General features: G+C 35.6%; 1 protein-coding gene and 1 pseudogene across 4 annotated transcripts in view; one reads left to right on the top strand and one right to left on the bottom strand.

Moving 5' to 3' along the window:
• Ano3 (anoctamin 3) overlaps window positions 1-24,657 on the top strand; it is a 285,933-nt gene that overhangs the window by 29,668 nt on the left and 231,608 nt on the right. The window contains exon 1 of one of the 3 annotated variants that reach the window (XM_029536330.1): window positions 7,181-7,326. The exons of the other annotated variants lie outside the window; for them this stretch is intronic. The gene's annotated coding sequence lies outside the window, so the exon portion shown is untranslated. Of the gene's footprint in view, window positions 1-7,180; window positions 7,327-24,657 lie in introns of those variants that run through there. 3 annotated transcript variants of the gene reach the window in all.
• LOC110317684 lies at window positions 19,249-20,584 on the bottom strand (annotated as a pseudogene). The gene has a single exon (XR_002380341.2). The product of XR_002380341.2 is annotated as a homocysteine-responsive endoplasmic reticulum-resident ubiquitin-like domain member 2 protein pseudogene (transcript).

Below are 24,657 nucleotides of genomic sequence, written 5' to 3'. Positions count from 1 at the left end.
ATCCTTTGAACTGTCTCTCCAGTCACACACATAGCAACCTCTAATTGTGACACAGAATTCATGACTCTCTAGTAGAGTGGCTACTAAGTATACTTTTTTTATATATATATATATATATATATATATATATATATATATATATATATATATATATATTCTTTCTGTAAGAAAACTTCAGATTGTATATTTGTTTGACAAGTTATATTTTAAAGATAAGACTGATATTTTCAACCTATAAAAATATACATTCTCTTTTAATAATCTTTATAAGTTCTAGTAATTATACATTTTTACATTATAAAAATATATTACCAATGTCATTACAAATGAAATAGATTTTTCACTTAATTTAGAGTAAAAATACATAAGATATCAGTTTTTATTTTCCAAGTTAGTTCTGGGACAGAAATTTGAGTGTTGATGATCTAAAAACAGTATACAAAAATTGAATGCACGGCATAATAACTTTCAGAGCAATGATTATTTTTTTAACTAATGGCCATCTTGAAACTCTCTTTACATTGCTATGTTTTCCAGAGATTAGAATTTAATTAGCAAGGGTATCTCTACTTTACAGTGGTCTCTTCTATTCCTCTGACTCCCCCATTTCTGATATTACTTCAGATCAAAATGGATATAGGACTTCTATCTTGAAACAATTTTTAAAGTCAGTTAAATAAGACAACAAGAAAGAGGAAGGCTAGAAGAAGTTATGAAACAGACGATTGTCACTAAACACGTCTCTGATATAAAGTTAGTCAACAATTTAAGAAATCACATTTTCAACTGAAGCAATTTATAGCACTTACAAACCTAAACCGTTCTGAACTGTATTCTCTGTCACCTTGAGGATACTCCAATGATATAATAAAATTACACTGCTTATGCAATTAGAAGTATATGTTGCCCAAGCTGAGAAATGACATTTTAGTTGTGAAATGACTGGGATTAACTAGGAAGCAATTGGAGAATTATAGCCCCTGAGCATAAGCATTTTGAGCCATTATGTCATCTTGTAACAATGATGGAGAAATTGAATTTTAGCTTTGATGTCTCCATCTCTGAATATATAGGTACCTGCATTCAGATACCTATGAGTGTCATTTTCCATGAGTTTTGAGTTTTCGTTAGGAAAACATTAATCACAGTTATACTGCCCTCTATCAGACAAGACTGCTTCACTTTCCAAAGTGTGATACAAAGAATCCAATTATATATTGTAAAACATGTCAGTGCCAAATTAAGAATATGTGTCTTGCCAGGCGTGGTGGCACACACCTTTAATCCCAGCTCTCAGGAGGCAGAGGCAGGCGGATTTCTGAGTTCGAGGCCAGCCTGGTCTACAAAGTGAGTTCCAGGACAGCCAGGGCTATACAGAGAAACCCTGTCTCGAAAAACCAAAAACCAAAAAAAAAAAAAAAAAAAAGAAGAAGAATATGTGTCTTAATCATATTTAGCATTGCCAGATAACTTCTGGGATGGACATTCATAATAAAAATTAACACATTAGAAATTAATTTTACAAGATATGTTTAAACATGTTTTAAACATCTGAAGTTATCTTCACCAAGCAGTACCACACAGATACTCATAGAGAAATGCCAGAGTAGAGCAGTTAAAACATTATTATTTTGTAACCCTTGTCTTTTCTACGAGATCCCCAGTTCCTAAATAATGTACTGAGACCTAATTACTTATGGATAATACCCTAAGCCATAAGCTTGGGCTTGCTCCCAAACTAGCTTTTGTAGCATAAAATATTAAAAAAGCATCCACACTACCAGCAGCGGCAGGCCAGTGAGGCTTGTTCTCATCTTGACAGACTCTCTGACCCGGCAATCCGAAATCTCTCCACCCAGCTTGCTATGTTCCCACTCGCTGGTCGCTACCACACCAGCCCCATGCTTCCAAATTCCCGCTGCTTTTTTTTTTGGGGGGGGGGGCACCTCTTGCAAACCCATGCTTTGCCGCCATACTTTTCTCTCTGGAACCCAGTGGAGTCACTGCATAAAGGAAAACACGGCACAAACTTAGTTCAGAATCAACAGGTAACTCAGTCTCTAGGCCCATTAACTAGCATCATAATTTTGTAAGTTATGCTAAATAACTCCTCTGGTGGCGAATCCTGGTGGATCCACCATCTTAATTAGGGGCCTCTGGTTAGCTACATTTTGACCTCCATCTGTCTCCTGTTCAAAAAGCAACTATCTTTTCCTGCCTCCCCTCTTCTGCTCTCAGACCCAGAAGTCCCACCTACTCCTTGCCCAGTGATTGGTCCCCTGAAATCTATATTCATAAGGGGAAGGTTCTGCCACAGCTCTTAACTTACATAACCCATTTATTCTAGTCTACATGTGCCACATGGTTGCTTACCTCCCTTCAGCTTCCTATGTCCATCTCCTTAGAGTCTGTGTGGTGAAACTTTCTGCCTCTCACTAACCCTTCAGTGACACTCCTCACTCTTCACTTCAGGACAGTCCTCACTCCCATGAGTAGTAGAACAATACAAACTTGACTGTTTGCAGTAGGGGGTGGGGGGGACTCGAAGTTGGGTAGAAAGTAAGATAACGATAGATATGGGAGAAACAGAGGAGGTGAAACCTTCTTTGAAGTAATAAAACATGGGAAAATGCAAACAGCATGTGTTTATGTGTGTATATACATGTGTGTGTGTGTGTGTGTGTGTACATATGCCATGGCACATATGTGGAAGTCAGAAGACAGTTGGCAGAATTCCACCTTCTCATTGTACCATACTGGTCTGAGAGATTGAAGGTCATGGAGCCTGGAAACCAAGGTGCTGAGTTATCTTACCTGCTCACTCTCTCCAGTTTTTTCTTGTAGCTTTATAAGTAAATACTTCTGACAATTAATTTCAGGGAGTGGGTTGAATGTTTTTATGGTGGCTCTGTCTGGCTTAACTGAACCTAGACTGAAATCTTTTTACCTCTAACATGTCAGGCAATATGTTTGTATAACAACCTCAAGTTATTTTAGAGAAGGGATGCATGTGAAAAGAAAACACAAACAGAAACCCAAAATGATCCTGAAATTCAGCTGGGAATGGGAGTAAAGAATGGAGTAGTATTGATAGTTCTAAATAAATGTGCATATCTTCTAGTGTGAAAAATGAAAGCTGGTAAAAACAAACAACAGAGAATAACAAATAATATAAAGCAATGATAATTCACTGTAGCATCTGATAAAATAGACTTTAACCATAATTAATCATAAACATTCCATCCAGAGGACATAACACCTCTGAACACATGTACACTGAACTTATGTGCATCCAGCTTCATAAAACACACACTAGTAAAGGTTTAGACACACAGTAGTGCCAACACTACAATAGTTGGTGTTTTAAAATCTATAAATCAACAGCAAAGAGACATTCCTAATATAAGCATTTTTATGGAGTAGTAACAATGCACTACTGAATGATGAATGACCACTAAATTAATCAAGAAGAAACCAAAATAAATGAATAAAAATTAAATCATAAAACAGTCTACATGCTGTATTTTTGTATTTTGGCATATAAAGTATATATAAATAAGTATATTATAAGTATTGAAATAATAGTCCAATGACATGGAAAGATATTTCTCAAAAATTGAAATATCAAGTGAAGGCCAATAAACATAATAAATACCCTGCTGCATTAGTCATCAGAAATGCAAATTAAAACTAAAGAAAATGTATCTTACCCTGTTCTGAATGTTGATCATTAAGAAGATAAGTAACAAAAAAATGTTGGCAAGTACATGGACAAAAGTGAATATTTCTATAGTGCTGGGGTGAATATAAACTAGCCCAGGCACTCTAAGTCATCATGTAGGTTGTAAACAAATGAACTATATAGACAGGGAGGAATCAATATGAAGCTTTAGTAAGTAATAAACATGGTAAAAATTCTCCCAGAACTTCAAATCTAATGCTCCTCTCATTGATTACCCCCTTCCTCTGACCATCATTCTGTGTAATTTCTTTCAATTTGGTGCTACAATCAATGGTTCTTTTGCTTTCTCTAAAATGACATATGCCCCTACCCTTATTATGATTGGATATTCATTCCTAAAATGTCTTACATATTTTTCAGATCTCAGTTTTCATATATGTATGTTCTTGTTTATTCATTGGACTGTAACTTTAAAGGGTATTCTTAGTGATTTTGTTCTGTGTGTTATGACTCCAGTGCCTGAACCCTATAGACTGTCAAGACTGCACTGTTCCTCCTCTATTAATGTTAGTATTAATATCCTTAAATTGGCCATGCTATGTGCCTATATCTGCTATATCCCAATCTGAATAAATGCTAAGAGATTAATCTATAATGGTCTTTTTAGTCAAACATCATTTGAGTTTTCTTTTCAATATTTGAGTTATTCCTAAGTGATTTCATGCACAAATACAATGTATTTTGATTATATCAAAACATACTTCTAATACCTTCTGTCCATCTCCTTTGGGGTCACTCCCTTCCCTACATCCTCTTTCAATATCTATTCCCCTTTCCTTCTCCTCCTTGTTTTCTTCCTCTTCCTTCTCCTCTCCCTCCTCTTCCTTCTACTCTTCCTCGTCTTGTTCCTCCTCATTCTCCTCTTCTTCATTCTCTTTCTCCTCCTCCTCACTAAGACTAATAAATATTGCCCTGATGTGCTATCCACTAAATCATATACAGCCCACTATGGGCCACACCAATAGCTTCTCAGCTAGTGGTAGGTCCTGGTGAGCCATTTCCCTCTCCATTTTGAAGTATTGACTGGCTTGATCTTGTGCCTCTTTTGTACTGCAACATAGCAGCTGTAAGTACAAGAATATAGTTCCCAGACTGTCATGGATCAGTGTGCCTGAAACCACTATCATTTGATCCCTAAACTACGAGGCATTTCAACTTCTTTAACTGGGGTGGGGCAAAGTTACTATGCTTACCATCCTTGTTCTGTTCTCTTGTTGCAAGCTTGGTTTGGGTTTTTTTTTCTTATTTTAATTAACATGTAACACTGCATTCTCTTCATCATACAAAACAGGATACAGGTATGTATTCATGAGGAATAGTTACATCTAGCTAAGTAAAATGTGTTGTTTCAAAAATAATTTATATAATTTGCTTATTAATATGTTGTATGTGTATAGTCTTACCTTACCAGTTTCCATTGTTTATTACAAACCCAGAAATGAATAAAAATGAGACAATAGTAATAATCTAAAACTTGAAAATGTATCCTTTGTTATTTTCAGAACAGAGTAGTTTAAATTTAACATTCTTATTGTTCACAAGACATCTCTCAGATCTTTTCCAGATAATCACAATATCATACATAATCAGTTTTGGCTTTATAACAGAACTTCATACAAAATAATTGATTGTCAAATGAATAATAGAGTCTTTCAAAATATCTTCCCTTGACACTTTATCTTTAAATATCTAATCATAGCTAAACATATTTAGAATATCTAATTAAGGCAGACAATGTTCAAAGCACATTGCAGTGTGTGTGTGGTAACCAAAGGATAATCTTCTCTTCTTTAGATGGGATGCCTGATGTTTAAATATGATAAGACTACTTTTTAAATGAAACATGAGAAGCATTCCCAGTATGTCATCTTTTATATAAGCTCTGATCATAGACTCACATGTAGACAGTGCCTATAGCTCCATGTACTCCTATTGTTACAGTGCCAGCATGTATGCATGGAAAGATTTAAGTACACTAAAAAAATATGTAAATGTGTACTTGTGTGCATGTGCATGCATGTGTGCACACATACGTCTTTAGATAAACATATCTAAATAACCTTATTTTTCTGAATTTTAAACAGTAAAGCAGTGATATGATCTTCAGCCGAATAAAATCTCATGATTGTGAATAATGTTAGAACCCAGAATAAGTATTTGAAGACATTTTGTACACTTTGTACTGAAGAAAACCATTTTGATTTTATAATATATAAATTACTGCTTAGGAATAAAGCCTATAGACATTTTTCTAGAGAATAAATCTTGGGGTAATTTTGTTTCATATGTTAATAAACCTACATCTGTTTTTATTTTATTTAATTAGAACATCATTACTTCATCGTCCTGTTTTCTTCTCCTTCCTGCTCCTCCCATATACATGCTACTCCCTTCCAAATTCACAAGCCTCCTCTTCTTTAACTATTGCTGTTACATATCCATATGAACATATAAGTGCATGAATACAACCTGCTGAATCAGTTCATTGTTTACTGAATGTATATGTTTGTAGAGGTGGGTCTCTGTGAGGTTTCCCATCTATGTTGGGATGACAGCCTTTGTTGAAACTGTTCAAACATTCTTTAGGTGACTATGTTGTTGCAAGTTCATGGGTATAGCTTACAGATCTTAGACAGAAAGCACATAGTGACAGAAAGAACATAGGTAGAAGGCAGAAAAAGAAGGGGAAATAAATAATTCATAATCTCTGCCACATGATCATCATATTGTATGCATTATATCTTTTTCTAATTGTAGTCAATATGTGTTCCTTATTTAAAAACACTTTGCAAAGAGGTTACTCTAGATAGTATTTCAGACTTCTTAAACCTTGATAACAATTATAAAGAATTTCCTGTTTGCTAAGAAAAGTCTTATATTCTAATTATGAATATGTATGAAATACTACGTGTTTGCTAATTTTGTCTGAAAGTTAAATATCTCAGTTACATTTTATTGTGCTTTATCTTTTCTTTTAGCTGCTTTTAAAAACGTATTGTTTTATTATTGAGAAAAAGACTAAGGAACATTGAAATTCAAATTTCATATATACTCTTTAAATTTCTAGAATTTCAAAGATGTTTAAAATAAATGATGTATTTTTTCAAATATCATAATTAAAATGCACTGCGAACCTCTTGTCCCTATCTCTGAATCCCTGAAAAGATGTATTAAAATTTCTCAATTGTGGGTAGAGTGAATTAACTTAGAATGCAATACTTGACAATAGACTGGAGAGTTTTAAAAGAAAAATAAGACTAAAGACATCAAGAAATCATTCACTGATTTGATGCTTAGGTAGTTTGGTCAAGGTAATTGTCAACTTTATGGAAATTAAATCATCCAAGAGGAAAATCTCTGCCCATGCCTGTTAAAGATTATCTACATTGCTTACACATCTGCAAGCAGGGCTGTGAATAGGACAGCTCCGTGGGCGGCTGAGCATGGATTGCATAAACAGAGAAAGCCAGCACTAGATATGTTCTCATAGCCCTCTACGCCTGACACAACATAACCAGTTGCTTCAGTTTCCTGCTGCCTTGGTTTTCCTGCCACAGAGAGTGTGCCTTGAACCCCGAGATAAGGTAAAGTCTTTCTTTCTGAAGTTGCTTCTGTGAAGGTGTTTTTACCAATCCTAAATCTGATAGAGGACTAATATCCAATATATACAAAGCGCTCAAGAAGCTGGACTCCAGAAATTCAAATAACCCCATTAAAAAATGGGATACAGAGCTAAACAAAGAATTCTCAACTGAGGAATACCGAATGGCTGAGAAACACCCGAAAAATGTTCAACATCCTTAGCCATCAGGGAAATGCAAATCAAAACAACCCTGAGATTCCATCTTATACCAGTCAGAATGGCTAAGATCAATGGAGGAGTGTTCCTCTTTCTCCACATCTGCTGTCACCTGAATTATTGATCTTAGGAACTAGAGAAAGTAACCAAGGAGCTGAAGGAGTCTGCAACCCTATAGGTGGAACAACAATATGAACTAACCCGTACTCCCATAGCTCGTGTCTCTAGCTGCATATGTAGCAGAAGATGGCCTATTCAGCCATCATTGGGAAGAGAGGCCCCTTGGTCTTGCAAACTTTATATGCCCCATAGAGGGAAATGCCAGGGCCAAAAAGTGTGTGTGGGTGGGTAGGGGAGCAGGGTGGGGGAGGGTATAGGGGACATTCGGGATAGCATTAGAAATGTAAATGAAGAAAATATCTAATAAAATAATTTTTAAAAGAAATGGATCAATGAACAGAAAAAAAAAAAGTAAGACAGGTAGCCTTCCCTTTTACTAAGTACTTTCAATTTTTTGGATCCTGTAGGAAGTAATTTTATATCTGGCAAACAATTTTAATGCTAAGCTTAGAACATTTCCAGTAGTATCATCCTGTTTGACTTTAGTAAAGCTTCAGAGATCTATTCTTGAGACTATACTTCCTTTAAATTGGATGGATGTTAAACTCTGTGTAAAAAAACAGAAATCACTTCTCATTTATCTTCAATACAGATTTCTTCTGTTTCATTTGCACTGGGAAATTTTCACTCCTCTGCACTTTTATAATTTACCATCTCACCTGGACAAAGATAAATAATCCCACCATAACCATTTTTGGTTTTTTTATAATACCACCATTGCCCACAACAATTTTTGGGAATTTATGTTTTATTGAAACATCTAGTATTCACACCTGCGCATCAAAGTACCATCTAATTTTGTTTAGCAGGTGGCCAGGAGTAGTTGTTCATAATAATTAATAATAATTTAGATTTAAACTGGGAACAGGTATGCAACTGTTGTCTCAGGTCTTGAGAAACTGAGACAGAAACATTACTTGAGCTCAGAATTTGGAAACTTGCCTGGATAGTAAAGGAAAAGCCCATGTCTAATAATGCATACGTGCATATATACATCTGCCAACAAACAATCTGGTCAGGCCTGTCACAGCAATACCTAATTCCTGGTACCAGAAACTCCTGTCTTAGTGTTCTGTTGCTGTGAAGAGACACTACGGCAATAGAATCTCTTATAAAGCAAAACATTTAATTGGAACTTGATTATAGCTTAAGAAATTTATTCTATCGTCATTAGGGTGAGGAGCATTGTGGCACACAGCCAGACACAGTGCTGGAGAAGTAGCTGAAAGTTCTGTATCTGAATCTGAAGGCAGCAGGAGGAGTCACTGGGCCTGACTTGGGCTTTTTGAAGACCTCGACGCCCACCTTTAGTGACATACTTTCTCCAAAAGGCCACAGCTTGATTTCTTTTCAGATAGTCCCACTCTCTGGTGACTAAGCATTAAAATCTATATACTTTGGGAAGTCTAACTCATTCAGATTGCTATAGTAATAAATAAGAAACTCTCGCAGTATGGCAGAAATGTGGGAGAAGTCACTGTTGTTTGAGACATGGTTGAGGAAATACAAAAGAAGAAACTAGATGTTTACTTTCTAGATTGCTATATAACCATATACATTTAATCGAAACACTCTCAGCTGGGAGAACAGATTCTAAGTTACCCTAAGTCCACTTCATTTAGCATTCATGAAATTCTGCCAGAAAAATAACATGAACAAAAAGTTTGTGCATTTTCTTTATAATCAGAATAAATAGCTTATCAAGTAGGTATTTATGATTACTATATTATATGATATCTAGTACTACCTAGACATACTGAGGAATGGTAGTCATTCATTCATTTACCTTGTTGACATTTATTTTGTGCTTAATGTATACTAGTGATAGTGGAACATAAATCTGTGCTCAGAGAGTTGATGTTATTTTTAAAAGCCATATATTACAAGTTTCTAGGGTGGTTCCTGGGTTTTCTATCAGTCTATCTGTTAAACTCATATATTAACTTGATTAATGAGGATTTTACTTACATTTGTAACTAAAATAATCTGCCTAGTTAGGCATGACATTTCTTTTCTCTCTTTCTTGGGAAAATATGTTGTAGAAAGAAAAAAGTAAAAGCAAAGCAAAACAAAAACAAGCAAACAAACAAACAAACAACCTCAACTTAATGCTTACCAATGAGCTGAATGGCTTTGAGGTCATTTGCTTATTTTAGTCTAGTCTTATTCCTAGCTTTCTCACTCACTAGCTGAATAATCTTGAAAAATAACATTCTTTCATTTTCAAAATATGAATAATGACATGTAGACAAGGTATTATTCAATATAAAATCATCTGAGAGAAACTGTAAATTCTAAAACTACACAGTTAAATTTAGTTTCTTTTGCATGTCTTAGAGACTCTGGAACAGCTGCTAAGATGATAAGAGCCTTCAGGAAGGATTGGAAGAAATAATTTTAAAAAAATATTTTTGAATTCTAAGTAAATATTAATGCCAAGACAGCTGGACATGTGCACCTCGGATTTTTCCAGAACACTTTATCCCCACCTCTCTCTGGTACTGGCCACTGTTTATGGCTTTGTGGTCTCTTCACCCAGTGCTATCCTCAGCTGACCCTGAAGCACATTACAAAGCACAGTTCTTCAGCACTCAGAGTGAGAGAAAGCAAACATTCCTAGCCTTTATTTCTCAAAACCAGCACAAACCCAATAGCACTGAAGCATGGCTTCATTGGGGATAATGATAATGACGAATGAAAGAAAAAAAAGTTCTATTTGTTTAAAGTTCTAAGAGAGGCACTGTGGGTAAAATTGCATTATGTAATCATAGTAATGGATGGTATTAAAGCTTTGAGGGATCAGAAGATATTGGATATTGAAATAAATGAGAACAAGTCAGATTTTATATAATAAATGTATCAATCTCAATTTTCTCTTAGTAGAAGACAAAGATAAAATTTCAGAGCTGTCTTTGCCCTAAAAATTCCTTTTCAAACGTTTACATAAGTAAATAGATTAACACATTACTATGCTTTTGATTCTTTGCTGGAAGTAAAGAGATTATTTTGACATTCAGAAGAAACCTTCTGGCCTAGAGCTATGAAAGAGAACTCACTCTCAAGTTAATCTACTTTCAGCATCCATTTGATCTGTAAATGCATTTCAACATTTATTCAAAATACATTTATAATATTGGAGTATTTTCACCAAGCTGATTTAAATTCTGGAATACTGAAAAGTAATCACAAGTATCAAGGTTCCATCCTTTTGTTTCAAGGACATCTCTATAAATCACTTTTCTTTATAAGCTAGGAGAAATGATTTGCCACATTGACCTCTATATTCATTCACCGTAAATGACTTCAAAATGTTAGATGTAACATTTACCAAGGTCATCAGTCATGGAATTTTCATTATTGTCTGACCCTGTATTATAGTCATGAGGAAACTGAGCCTTCGTGTAGTCACACTGCTTCTATAAATTCTCACAATTTTCTATAGAAAGTCAAAATTAATGTCAATATAAAAGCATACATGGATCCAATATTATTTCTGCAGAGGTCTCAGTTTCCACAGGTCTGACTTTTTAGATAAAACACAACAATTCAATATAGTGTTAATAACCAGGAATTCAGACAAAGAAGTTCCAGAAAAAAACAAACAAACAAACAAGTCAGACAGGCCATTATAAATGAAGAGAAACAAAGGTGACTTTGCTCAGATGACAAATCAGGCCAAGGACATTCATTCTAAAACTGTATGCATGTACAACAGAACTGGCTTCAGTGCTGGTCCTCAGTCCTTCTGAGTTGGTTAGTCAAGTGTGAATCTTGCTTTTCTTTTCACTATATTGAAAAATGAAATAACATATTGTGGGGGGAAAAGATTAGATTTTAGATTGAAGATTTGTTTGTATGAACAAATGAAGAGTTTTTAGTGAAGTACTATCAATATTTGTACCAATCTTAATTTCCTGCATGGACATGTGTAAATTTACATAATAAAATGAATATGTGCTTATATGTACATGTATAGTCAAACATGTACTTTATATGTTTACCTATATATGGTTTACACACACACACAAAAGATAATACATATATACAGTATATACATTCAGTAAAAATAGAGCTGTTAATTATGGTTAATGATGAATAAAAGTAACAGCAGAAAAAACGTTGTAGCACCATTTATAAAAGAAACTCATTTGCACTGTGTATTTATATATAATTCATTACATAGCAATTGTAGTATTTTTGTGGGCAACATGATGTGTAAACTGATGAGTGAGTTCTATGAAAATTCTTTTGATAGATTGATTATAAAATTTAAAGACATAGATAATGATAAAATTACAATAAGGTCAAAAGTAAACAAGATGGCTGAAATGGGCACCAAATGCTGTGAGCCCAGAGAGGAGAAAGTTATCTTCATCTGAAATTTTATTGAAAGGTTAGTATGATACTTTCAGCCCTGATGTAAAACTGAGAAGTAGGATACATTGCAAGGCCAAATGGTCTGCTTTCTTTGGCTTGTTCTTGGTATTCAAAACTTTTTCTTTGTAAAATTATACATTAGTTACAAGAATTTAAAATAAAGTAAGGACAAAAATACAATGCTGGGTTCTACTGAAAATTTGGGAGGTCTGGAACCATCTTTCCTTCCAGCAATTGTCTAGAAGTGAGGAAATCTAAGGTGCACATGTCTAGCTGTCTTGTCATTAATATTTACTTAGGATTCTATTACTTAGGGCCTCTCAGGAGACAGTTATATAAGTTTGCTGTCAGTAAGCACTTCTTGGCATTCACAGTAGTTTCTGGTTTTGGTGACTGTATATGGGATGGGTCTCCAGGTGGGGCAGTCTCTGGATGGCCTTTCCTTCAGTCTCCTCTCCACACTTTGTCTCCATATTTCCTCCTGTGAGTATTTTCTTCCTCCTTCTAAGAAGGAATGAAGCATACACACTTTGGTATGCCATCTTCTTGAGCTTCATGTGGTCTATGAATTGTATTTTGGGTATTCCAAGCTTTTGGGCTAATATCCCCTTACCGGTGAGTGCATACCATGTGTGTTCTTTTGTGGCTGGGTTACCTCACTTAGGATGATATTTTATAGTTCCATCAATTTGCCTAAGAATTTCATGATATCATTGTTTTTAATAGCTAAGTAGTAGTCCATTGTATAAATGTACCACATTTTCTCTATTCATTCCTCTGTTGAAGGACATCTGGGTTCTTTCCAGCTTCTGGCTATTATAAATAAGGCTGTTATGAACATAGTAGAGCAGGTGTCCTTGTTATATATTGGAGAATCATCAGGTAATACTATGTCCAATTTTCTGAGGAACTGCCAGACTGATTTCCAAAGTGGTTGTAATAGCTTTCAATCCCACCAACAATGGAGGAGTGTTCCTCTTTCCCCACATCCTTGCCAGAATCTGCTGTTACCTGAGTTTTTGATCTTAGTCATTCTGACTGGTGTGAGGTGGAATCTCAGGGTTGTTTTGATCTGCATTTTCCTGATGACTAAGGATGTTGAACATTTCTTTAGGTGCTTTTCGGCCATTCAATATTTCTCAGTTGAGGAGTGAGTGCATGGGTGGGGGAACACCCTCATAGAATCAGGGGGAGGGAGAATGGGAAAAAAGGTTTCAGGGGGTGGGAAGAAACCTGGAAAGGGGATAACATTAGAAATATCCAATAAACAAAATAAAGAAAATATCCAATAAACAAAAGGAAAAAATAAAATGAGGTTAATATATCTATCACCTTCCCTAATCGATATATGAAATTGTGGGAAAAATGATTTTATATAATAGCTTCAGTTTGTATGAAGTGCTATTAAAAACAAGTATTTTTGTATGCTTAAAGAGTATTAAGATACCTTGGAATAGAAAATGCTACATATTATGATACATACAATGTGTTTAATATCACTAATGTAAAATTTCCAGAATTAATATTAAAACATGCATATGTAATTTAGAAACAGAAAAGAAGTTAACACATTCTAAGGAATTAAATGCACAAACTTCTTTTAATTATTTCCTAAGTAATGCTTTCTACTAAATAATGTGTAGAATAATTAGCACTTTCTACTAATGGTCAAGAAATAACTAAAAAATTATCAAATGTCCAAATGCAATATTATTTAAAGTCAATGGGTCACACTCAAATGCATAAAAATAAGAAATATACATACTGGGAAGATTTTCTTATATTAGTTAGACAGATGTCTCAAGGTAATAAGAGTGAGAAATATTAAAATTCATTGAAAATATTTGTAAAAATAATATAAAGATATTTTAAAACTCTTGTGAATAATCAAATGGATGAAAATAAAATTTCATATATATACATATATATATATATATATATATATATATATATATATATATATATATAAAATGTTCTTAGGACACAACCTATAATATTGATGTCATCCAGTAATTAAGACACTAACATGGTTATTTCAATCAATATTTACATCATAAGACAGAAAGACTCTAAGTAAAATACTACTACTGCAAAAAAATTAATCTTCAGTACTATTAGAAACAAACAAACAAATAAGACTATAAATCTTTGTATTAGAGTTCTGATTTTTTTCACAATAAAATGACCATTGACATTAACAACTGCTTTTGAGGTAAAGTATGTTAAATTGATAACTTCTTACCACAAAGGAAATCATGATAGAGTGTACTGAAAAATAGAATTATAATTACTTTATATGTGTAGAATTATTTAAGAAAGTATAATTATTGGGTATCTACCCAAATGAAATAAACTTTTCAAATACACACACACACACACACACACACACACACACACACACACACAAGCCTGACAGCTTGTTGTACTACAAAGGATTATTTTGTATTAAATAAGATAACCAAAATGCTGAAATTGAAAAGAATCTTAAGATTATTCTTAGGAGGTCAGTTCATAAAAATACAAACAAAATTCCCCGATACAAAAAGAATGGACAAGACAGAAACAATAGTGAGCAAGATTGAAACATATGTATGCATACATGTATGGAAACATCCTAATGAGACAACTTTCTTTGTAGAATCAATAACATTAATTTTCAAGAAGGCAGAATCTTTGCAACAGTATTACTGTTTTTTGTATAACTTGAAGATGAAAACACCTCCTGAATGTTTTTGGGGGGCATCGATCTCTTATGATTTTGATACTGACATTCTCAGTTCTTATATTCAGCCTCAAATAGTAAAAACATCATATTATTTTCAACTTTTCAATTTTTAAATTGAAAAATAAGAAAACAATTTAGAAAATAAAAGTTCTGTACATACAATAGTACTGTGTTGCATAACAAATATGTGGCTAAAAATCTACAAAGCTCACTAAATATTTAAGACACAAGCTCTCTAAAAATAACTGGGTAATGCCAAGTGACAGCTTTGGCTTAGAGCCCATTAAGAAGAATGAACCCAGAATCATGGTCTCTGTCCATTATACTGGCTACATTCTTAACTTTCATAAAGCCATTTGTAGCACAAGCAATTTTTAAGGCATTCAATACTTTCAGGAAATGAAATAGCCACTCAGCAAGTATATAATTATGGCATGTATTCTGTGAATTTGCAAAAGATTCCAAGGAGTACAGTTTTATCTTTGGGAAGGAATGGGGGTAAATTGTCTGGAAGTAGAAAAAGTAGGGTCCATGTGAATACATGGTATTTACTACTCAGAGAGCAAACCCCTGAGCAAATGTACTAAAATTTTCTTTTTGGTCAAGTATAATTACATGGGTGATTATTGAATGTTATTATATTACCTCTTTACATATGAAATATTATATACTTATTCATTTATTTATTTATTCATTCATTTATTCATTTTATATCCTCATCGTTGCCCCCATCCAGATTCCCTACTCACATAGTACCTCCCTTCATCCTACCCTCTACTTCTCTGAGAGGGTGAAGGCCTCCCCTGGGTATTCCCTAACCCTGGCACATCAAGTCTCTGCAGGGCTGGGCACATCCTCTCCCACTGAAGCCAGACTAGGCAGCCCAGTTAAAAGAATGGGAAAAACAACCAAGCAATAGCTTTACAAACAGCCCCTGCTCCTGTTGTTAGGGGACCCACATGAAGACTGATCTGTACATGTGCTACATGTGTTCAGGAGGCCTAGGTTCTACCCATCTATGCTCTGTGTTTGATGTTTCAATCTCTGAGAGTTCCCAAGGGTTCAGGTTAGTTGACTATGATGGTCTTCCTGTGGGCTTCGTATCCCATTTGGGACCCTCAATCCTTCCCCCAACTCTTCCATAAGGGTCCTCCAGCTCTGTCCAATGTTTGGTTGTGGGTCTCTATATCTGTTTCAGTCAGCTGCTAGGTCGAGCCTCCTAGAGGACAGTTATGTTAGTGGAGCCTGCAAGGACTCTATGGGTTTAACCTAAGCTGGATGCATAGCAGTGAGAACATGGAACCTAAAGAGACCACCTCCTTTAGCCAGGCAGGACCCCCAGTAGAGGGATAGGGCACCAATCCACTCACAATACTTCTGACCCAAAATGTGTCCTGTCTACAAGAAATACAGAGACAAAGATGGAGCAGAGACTGAGGGAGTGGCCAACTAATAATCTGCCCAACTTGAGATCTTCCCTATGAGCAAGCACCAGTCCCTGACACTATTAATGATACTCTATCATGCTTGCAGACAGAAACATTATATAATTTATATGTTAAAATTGTTATCTAGTATTTCATAGTATTTCAGGTGCAATTATGATTAGGAGTTAATGAAAGTAAGTGTGACAGGTATTTTGGAAAATAGGAAGATGAATGAAAAAGTAAGCAGTTGAAGTGTTTCCTCAAAAACCCAAGCAGGATGCACCATGCACAAGACTAGAGAAATTATTTATGTAACTGGTCCTTGGACTTGTGTGTCTCCTATTGGCCCATGCAGAAGCCCAGGAAAGGAAAAATGAGAGAAACATCAAGAACCATAGTGCCATTTGGGAATAGAATCTAGGTGCCCAGGTTCATTCTGCTGCTGAGAGCTATGTCTGAGTCTTACTGCAGCCAGGGTCTATCTTGATATCTGTGGCTATGCAGATGTTGTGGTCTGTGCTGAAACCTGCAGCCATATTTATGTTGTGAGCTGTGCTGACATCTGAGGCCATGTTGATATGCTTGGCCTGTGCTGCTGCCACGGGCTATGAAGGCGCCAGTTGTCTATGCAACAGCAGAGGGAGGTGTTGATGTCCTAAGTCTGTACTTGTGTTCTGCCACTGGAGATCATGCTGAAGTCTGTGGCACATGCTGACACCAGAAACTATGCGGAAACATGTGATCCACTCTCCTGTTGACTGTAAAAGGCAAGAAATCTACCTTTGCTCTTAAGATTTCTGGTACATATGCTAAAGTGTAGCTCTCCACAACTGATGGTTTCTGGTGTGGGTGCAAGTGCAGAAAGACTCAGTTTTCTTTAAGGAAATGGCCACCAGGAGTTTGACCATAGTCCATGGGTATATGAGCAACACGAACTAGACTTGGGTTTTTTCCCCATATTCTTTCTTCCTTCCTTCCTTCCTTCCTTCCTTCCTTCCTTCCTTCCTTNCNTNCNTNCNTNCNTCCCTCCCTCCCTCCNTNCNTNCTTTCTTTCTTTCTTTCTTTCTTTCTTTCTTTCTTTCTTTCTTTCTTTCTTTCTTTCTTTCTTTCTTTCTTTCTTTCTGTGTGAGGTATTCACAAGGGTGGGTGGATGGACTCAGGAGGACTGGAAAGTGAGTGTGCTTGGAGTTCATGATGTGAAATTTCCAAATATTCAGTAGAAATATTATGAAAAAGAAAACAGAATCAGACTAAACAGGCAAACCCAGTGTCATGAATGTGCTAAGTTTTCAATCCAGTCTAAAGGGGTATAATTTATAAAGAAATGTAGCAAAAGATGAATACAGCTCATTCCAGCTTAGGGGAACAGCGAGTGCAGTCACAGAGAAAGAGTTATGTGTTACATATACATTCTCCTAGTCAGAATTTCACCCCTGTTCACCATAGACTCCTGACACTGCTTAAAGGGGCTCAAAGTCTGTGGAAATAAAATAAATCCAAGTCTTTCCTTTTCTCTGCCTGATAGTCTATTTTTGTTTTCTTTATCCATCAGTGTTTAGAGTTCCCCCAATGCATGCCGGGGCAGTGAAGGCCTAATCTGCATGAATCACCTCTTAGTTTCTGAAAGTGGGCCACTGGAAGCTAGCATTTGTAGAGCCTTTTCCCTTTCCAGCTTTTCTGAGAACAGTGCTTCTGTTTGAGACGCTTCAATTGCTCCCGTTTAAATGCACAGTACTCTAAGTACACACTCTCCCACCTGACTTTCGGGACCTGGGTGCTTTGTATTTGAGCCCCATTTCTGCTTCCTTGCTATTTTCTCTGCACTTCAACTGCTTGCACCTGGACCTTCTATCTCCCTGAGAGGCCCATATGGCAAGGAATGGCAGGCCGCCTTGGCATCAGCTGCTGTTGGGACTCCTTTATTCCATTCACCAACTGCTTTCATTTGGGCAAGTTAGTTCCTCTGGGAGTGTGGGGCACTGCCTTTAAATGGGATAAAAGCATTTGGTTTTCAGAGTTTCTGGGAGATTTAAACGAAGGAGATATAAATAGATGATGAGATTTTCCATCACTAATCTGCAATAGCATTAATTCCCACTTCGCCCTTAAATGTAGACCTTTGTTTTGTTTTTTTTTAAATTGTTTGAATAGTGTATGCATTTGTGTGTGTGTGTGTGTGTGTGTGTGTGTGTGTGTGTGTGTGTACACTGTAATTCTATTAACAACATTATTTTAATTAGTTTAGTGTTATATATTTATCTTATTTCTGCCATGCTGGACAATAAGACTTTTATTTCTCTTTGAATTTCCGCTGCATGGTGTCAATTACCCGCCTCAAATTTACTGGCTTTTTGGCCTGATGCCTTTGCTTTTCACAGTGCAAAACACAGAGCTTGTCAAAAATGTGTTTTTAGCAAGACCTTAGAAATCCATACAACTCTGTACACATAGAGACTGGACATGTTCCTCATCTAGCAACGAGCAGCATTGTCCTAAGAGATATATATGTGAAGATTTTGTAATGAAGAAATGGTTTTACCTTTAAATTCTATCAAACATAAAATAAAATAAAACAAAACAAAATAAAATACTCACAGGAGCAAAAAATTCTGTGAATAATTTTTTTGTCCTTAAAATAGAAAGTTTCCATCATTTATTCAAATGTCAAAATTAATATTTTTGAGAAGTTTATTGCTTTATGGGTGGGCAAGATGCTACAAGTACATTTTAGGTAAATAAACTTTATTAAAAACTATGAGGTCATTGCTGTTTAAAACTTTCAGGATAATTCACAGAAAATAGATATATTTATTCAAAGTACACATTGAAGGGCTGGCCATCTAGTTATGAACATTTAAAGGTGTAGCAGCTGTTTAAAGAAATAATACACAGTGGTTCTGCTTGGCGCACTACACATAATTGAAATGAATAAAGCTGGAAGACCATTACTGTTATGCTATGTTCTGTTAGGATCTTTAAACAAACAAACAAAGAAAAATCACAAGCTTAGTAGTCCATTTGTGCTTAAAATATTCATATGCATGAGAACCTTAAAGAAAAGACCTCTGTACATGATCATCAAAAGAAAAGTTATACATTGTTTTTAAATTGCACTGTTATTTAAACCGCTTTCCTAAAGTCAAACCTTCCTTTGCAGCTGGCACAGTTTTTCAGGTCTAATTGGCAACTTGGGGAGGCCCCTCTGGTATTAGTGAAGTAAAAAAGGTGGTGATAAAAGACCAAGCTGAAGCCATTAACCCAGGCCTTTGAGCTGCACTGGCATCTTCACCTGCATCTTCTCAACTCTCATCTTCAAGGCCATCATCCATAAGGTGCTCCATTTCTTCAAGTTCTAGATTGTTTGCATTATGCCCGTCATTGTTAGCGTCCACATTGTTGGGAGGCTGTTGTTGCTGACCGCCTTCTTGCCTGAATGGAAACCATCCAGCTTGGTGTAAATAAACCAGCAGCATGGCTCCCATTACCATGATAAACCGACTGAAAGAAGAATAGAAGTATACGATGCTGAGGAGGACGGCAGCTCTGGAGAATGTGTACACCCAGTCCAGCCAGTCGTGGTTCAAGTCTTCTTCATTCAGCACTGGGCCACCCTGTGCATTCATTTGAACATTCTCATTCATGGGCCCATTTTCTTGGGCCACTAGGTTGGGAGCTGGTGGAGGCTCTTCTCCAGGAACATGTGCCAAATTTAGAGGTGATGATGCAGCATGCTGGGCTGAGCCGGCACTTGATGTGGCCTGAGCTGAAACTGCAGCTTGATATTGCATATAATACTGATGAGCTTACATCTGCTGCCACCACAGCATCTGCAGTGGGCTGAGCGCAGGGTACACTGGGAACCCAGGGGGCACACCTTGCCCAGGAAACTGGTGATCAACATTTCCTTGGATTACATATGGAAACTGATGACTCTGGGCTGGGTCAGTTTGTGCTTGTGAAAGGGTATGCTGTCTCAATCCTTCTGAAGAACCAGTAACTAATGACAAACTCTCTTGTCTGGGTGATGGAGTTGTTGAATCTGAATGATCTGAATTAGAATTGGTGCTGGATGCCAGTGCTTCGTGACTTCCTCTATCGGAGCTGGATCTTGGAGAACTGGGAGTACTCTGAGAAGCACAGACTAGATGAACCATATGATACTCATCTTGTTTTCTGAGGATGTCTTTCAGCTGCAGATGGTCAGGAAGCAGTCTACCATAATACACCAACCTCTGGTCCTTTGTCAATGGTTTGCTAGGGTACACGTTAGATAGATGCGTTTTTAGTTTCCCCACAGTCCAGTTCAAGAAGCAGCTAATAGTCTGGTCACTGTATTTCTGATTCGGTGCTTTAATGATGAGAGTCACAGGAATCTCCATCCCTCTTTGGTCCATGGTGCTCTCAAAATGGGGCAGTCTAGCGGCGCTGCAGCTGAGCCCGGTGGGCGGCCACAGCTGGAATGGGGACACAAGTGAGTTCTCAATATTCCGGATATTCTCCGGAATATTGAGAAATGCTTTCTGATCATATCAGACCTACAACAAATTGATCAAATCTTATCAAATCTTAATTCAAGATAATACTTAACTGGTTGTTGGTTACCACAGGCACAAGTTAAATTTTTTGTGTTCAATCCATACAAAAATATCATAGTATACAAATTATAAGTGATTGTATTCAACAACTCCTACATTGTAATTTTATTCACTGAAAACAACTATAAAGTAGGTTTGAAAATAAATTCAAGAGAAAAATGATGTATCGAATTTTAGGGTTTTTTATATCTTCAATCTATCTTTGAAATTAGGCATGTGTGCTCATTGTATATGTATATTAAATATTTCTTGTTTTTTATTAAAATTCTTCTTTTCTGTTGAGTTTTATTGAAGATACACTGGTGAACAATATATGTATAGCAAATTTGAATTATGTAACATGTACACAAATGTGTATGTTTGTGATAAGTGTGTGATGATGAAGTTTGTGTTAGTTTAGAGGAAGGGGAATCAACTTTTTAATACTAAATTAAGAATAACTATCACTGACTACTGGGTTTTACAAACACACATTCCATTGGGTTCAGACACACATCACAATAAGTTTCACACTTTTTACCCTAGAGGAAAATACAAACTTGTTGTTATGAACTACTTTCATACACAGGTCAAATACATTTGAATAGTAATGTATCTTCATTATTTAGTGTTTTTATTGTATTTGAATATATTTTAAATTGACAAAACCTAAAAATTGAATATGGTGATGAGCAACAAGATATTCAAGTACATGTGCTCACTGTATAATGCTTAGACCATGTAAGCCTATTTGTATTTTAAGTTAATGTTTCTTTACTGAAAATCCTTTCAATACCAATTTCTTCTATATTTTTAAAAATATGCAGTCCCTTTTTTTAACTTGTATCATCCTATTCTTCAATGAAATGCCAGAACATTTTTGTTCTTAACTGTGACTTAGAACCCATTCTTCACTCTTTCGCCAGTTTGCTCTTTCCCTGACTCTCCGGTCTCTGTATTCTGCAATCGCCCCACATTCCATGAGATCAACTGTTATAATGCTTAACATATGAGTTGACATCATGTGGTTGGCTTATTTCACTTAACATAATGACTTCAGATATATTTGTGCTGTAAATGACACTGAATTTATAAATTTTATGGCATGATACAATTTTATGCTTACATATCTTTTGTTGTTGTTGTTGTTTTGATACAGGGTTTCTCCGTATAGCCCTGGCTGTCCTAGAACTCACTCTGTAGACCAGGCTGGCCTCGAACTCAGAAATCCGCCTGCCTCTGCCTCCCCTGTGCTGGGATTAAAGGCATGCGCCACCACGCCCAGCGCTTACATATCTTTGAATATCGATAGTCAGCTGTATTGTGCTACAACTACTACTGCAACTAATGAGAGGAAATAGATATCTTTTTGATACACTGGTTTCATTTTCCTTTGGATTTGTGCCTAGTGGTAGGATTACTGAGTGACATGGAGTTTTATACTTTTTTGTAGGATCCTCTCTATTATTTTTCATATTTGTCTTCTTGAATGTATCTATCAGTGGTTTGCAAAGGTTCTCATTTCTCTAAATCTTTCTTATATATGCTATATTTAGTTAATTTTATATCGTAAAATTTCTGGGGTTATATGATGTCTCTTTGTGGTTTTGATTTGCTTTTTGCTAATTATCAGTGATGTTAAATATTTTCCCCATATCTGGTGGTTATAGAAATGTCCATTCAAGTTTTTCTACAATTACTAATTGTGTTATTTATTACTAGAAAGTTTTTGGACTTGCTTAGATATTTTAGCTATGAATTCTATTATGTGTGTAGTCTCTATTTTCCCTTTCATTCTATAAATCATATAGACAATAGCTTCAATTTGTTGATGGGAACATAGTTTATCTTATGTTCTTTTTTTTTTGTTTGATTTGTCTATATGTCTGCTTTTATACAAGCACCGTGTTTGGTCAAGAGAAGCTTTGTAGTATATTTTATGTTAGGTAGCATAATGCCTTCCTTGTTTTTGTTTTGCTTTGTTTTTGTTTTTGTTTGTTTTGTTATGTTTTGGGTTTTGTTTGTTTTGCTATTTTGTTCTTTAGTTTTGCCATTGTTTTGCTCTCAAGAACTCTTATACTTGTTTTGTTTTATGCATTTCTGGGTCCATTTAAGTTTCAAGATTATTTTTCTGTTCATAATTTTATTGTTATGTTGACAGAAATTGTAGTGAATTTTATTATGACTGAAAACATGTTAGCCACCCATCTATACCCTTGGTATGGTTACACAGAAACTGGGAAATCAAACCACATTAGTCTTTGACTGACTCTCAACTTTAGTGTAAGCCTGCTGTGATCAGGTACAGTGTAATCAGGTGTGGTCCAGATGTTCAGTCATGGAATCAGTGAGTGTACTCAAAGTAATATCAGGCAGCCTCTGATTCTGCTCTGTAAAGTTATCCTTTGTTTCTTTTCTTCCATTATCCAGTTCCTGCTTTGTGAGATGATCCCCATCCCATGTTCTTGCAGTCTTACAAACAGGATAGGAGAGCTTTACAGTCTTATAAGACATACCTGGAATACACAGAGCCATTGGACCCCGAACTTTCTGTATCCTAGGCCAACATTGAAAAACTGAGCTACATCTGCAGCTTCTGTGAGAGTTTCAACTTCAATATTAGAGTTCCATTTGAATTTAGTGTATTTATAGGCATTTGCTTCTTTCCAATCACACATACAGTTGGGGTAGACAAATATTTCCTGATTTTATATGATCTTCACAAACCTCATGTACATTCTGCCAATTATTTTGCTAGATTTACTGTTTCTCCAGCTCACCACCCACAGTGGTGATAGTGAAAGTTAAGAATTTTCAAAATATAACTCTATAAATCATCTACTTTTGGTTTTTTTTTTGCCACAAATTATTTTGTTAGTGAAAATTAAGATTTTTCAAAATATAACTTTATAAATCATCTACTTTTGTTTTTTTTGCCACAAATTATTTTGTTAGGAAATGTAGAGTTTTTTAGTCTATGTAAAGTTTGATTCATCAAAAATTTAACAAATCTTTTTTTAATAAATCATTTTTAAATAAGTTGTAATCATATCTTCCTGCAATACCTCACATTTATGCTCCCCTTATTTTCTCTCAAATTTATGCCTTTTACTTTAATTATATGCACACATAGACACACAAATATATAAGTACAATTTCTTCTATTTGTACAATGGCTCATGTATATGATATTAAGGCTGACAATTTGTTATTGGAGTCTCAATAGTTGTGCTGTTCCCTGAGGGAGCCTGTTTCTCCAGCTGTCCTCAGTTCCTAGCTGCCTGTAGTTCTCACCTAGGACTCAACTTTCCCTTTTAGCATGTCTATTGAAACCATTGTTCATGTTGTGTTTGGGTCATTACCTATCACTTAAATCTTGTCAAGTTAATAAGATTGTGTGCTTGTAGCTTTTGTGACATCAGTAGAAGACACATTATCACATAAAATGTCCCCTCTCTTTCTCTTGTAACCTTGAAGCCCCCTCTTAAGTCATGATCTATCAACCTTAGGTGCAAGAGTTATGTTGTACAGCATCAGTTGGGACTGGACACTACATGATTACTTGTTCTCTGTGTTTTTATTGGTTGTAGTTTTCTCTCATGGTCTTAAACTGTTTTTTGAATAGTTTTTACCTCTTTAGTCATTAGATTTGTGGATCTGGTTCTAAGTAAAAATGGTTTGAAAAATTTAAAAGGTGCATTACCAAGATTAGAATTAATGTATGCGAAAATCCCCAAATGTTGCTGACCCTCAAAAGTGTCTGACAAGACCAGTGGGAATAACTGCTTCATTCAAGTAAGATTTGTTTCTTTTGAAGATATTTCATTTAATCGGAATTTCAAAAATTGATCATTTCAGATAACATTATTTTAAGCAATGTAAACATTCTTTCT

Source organism: Mus pahari, chromosome 3, assembly GCF_900095145.1.
Source record: "Mus pahari chromosome 3, PAHARI_EIJ_v1.1, whole genome shotgun sequence".
Lineage (NCBI taxonomy): Eukaryota > Metazoa > Chordata > Mammalia > Rodentia > Muridae > Mus > Mus pahari.
This window is presented reverse-complemented; position numbering and strand designations above follow the sequence as displayed.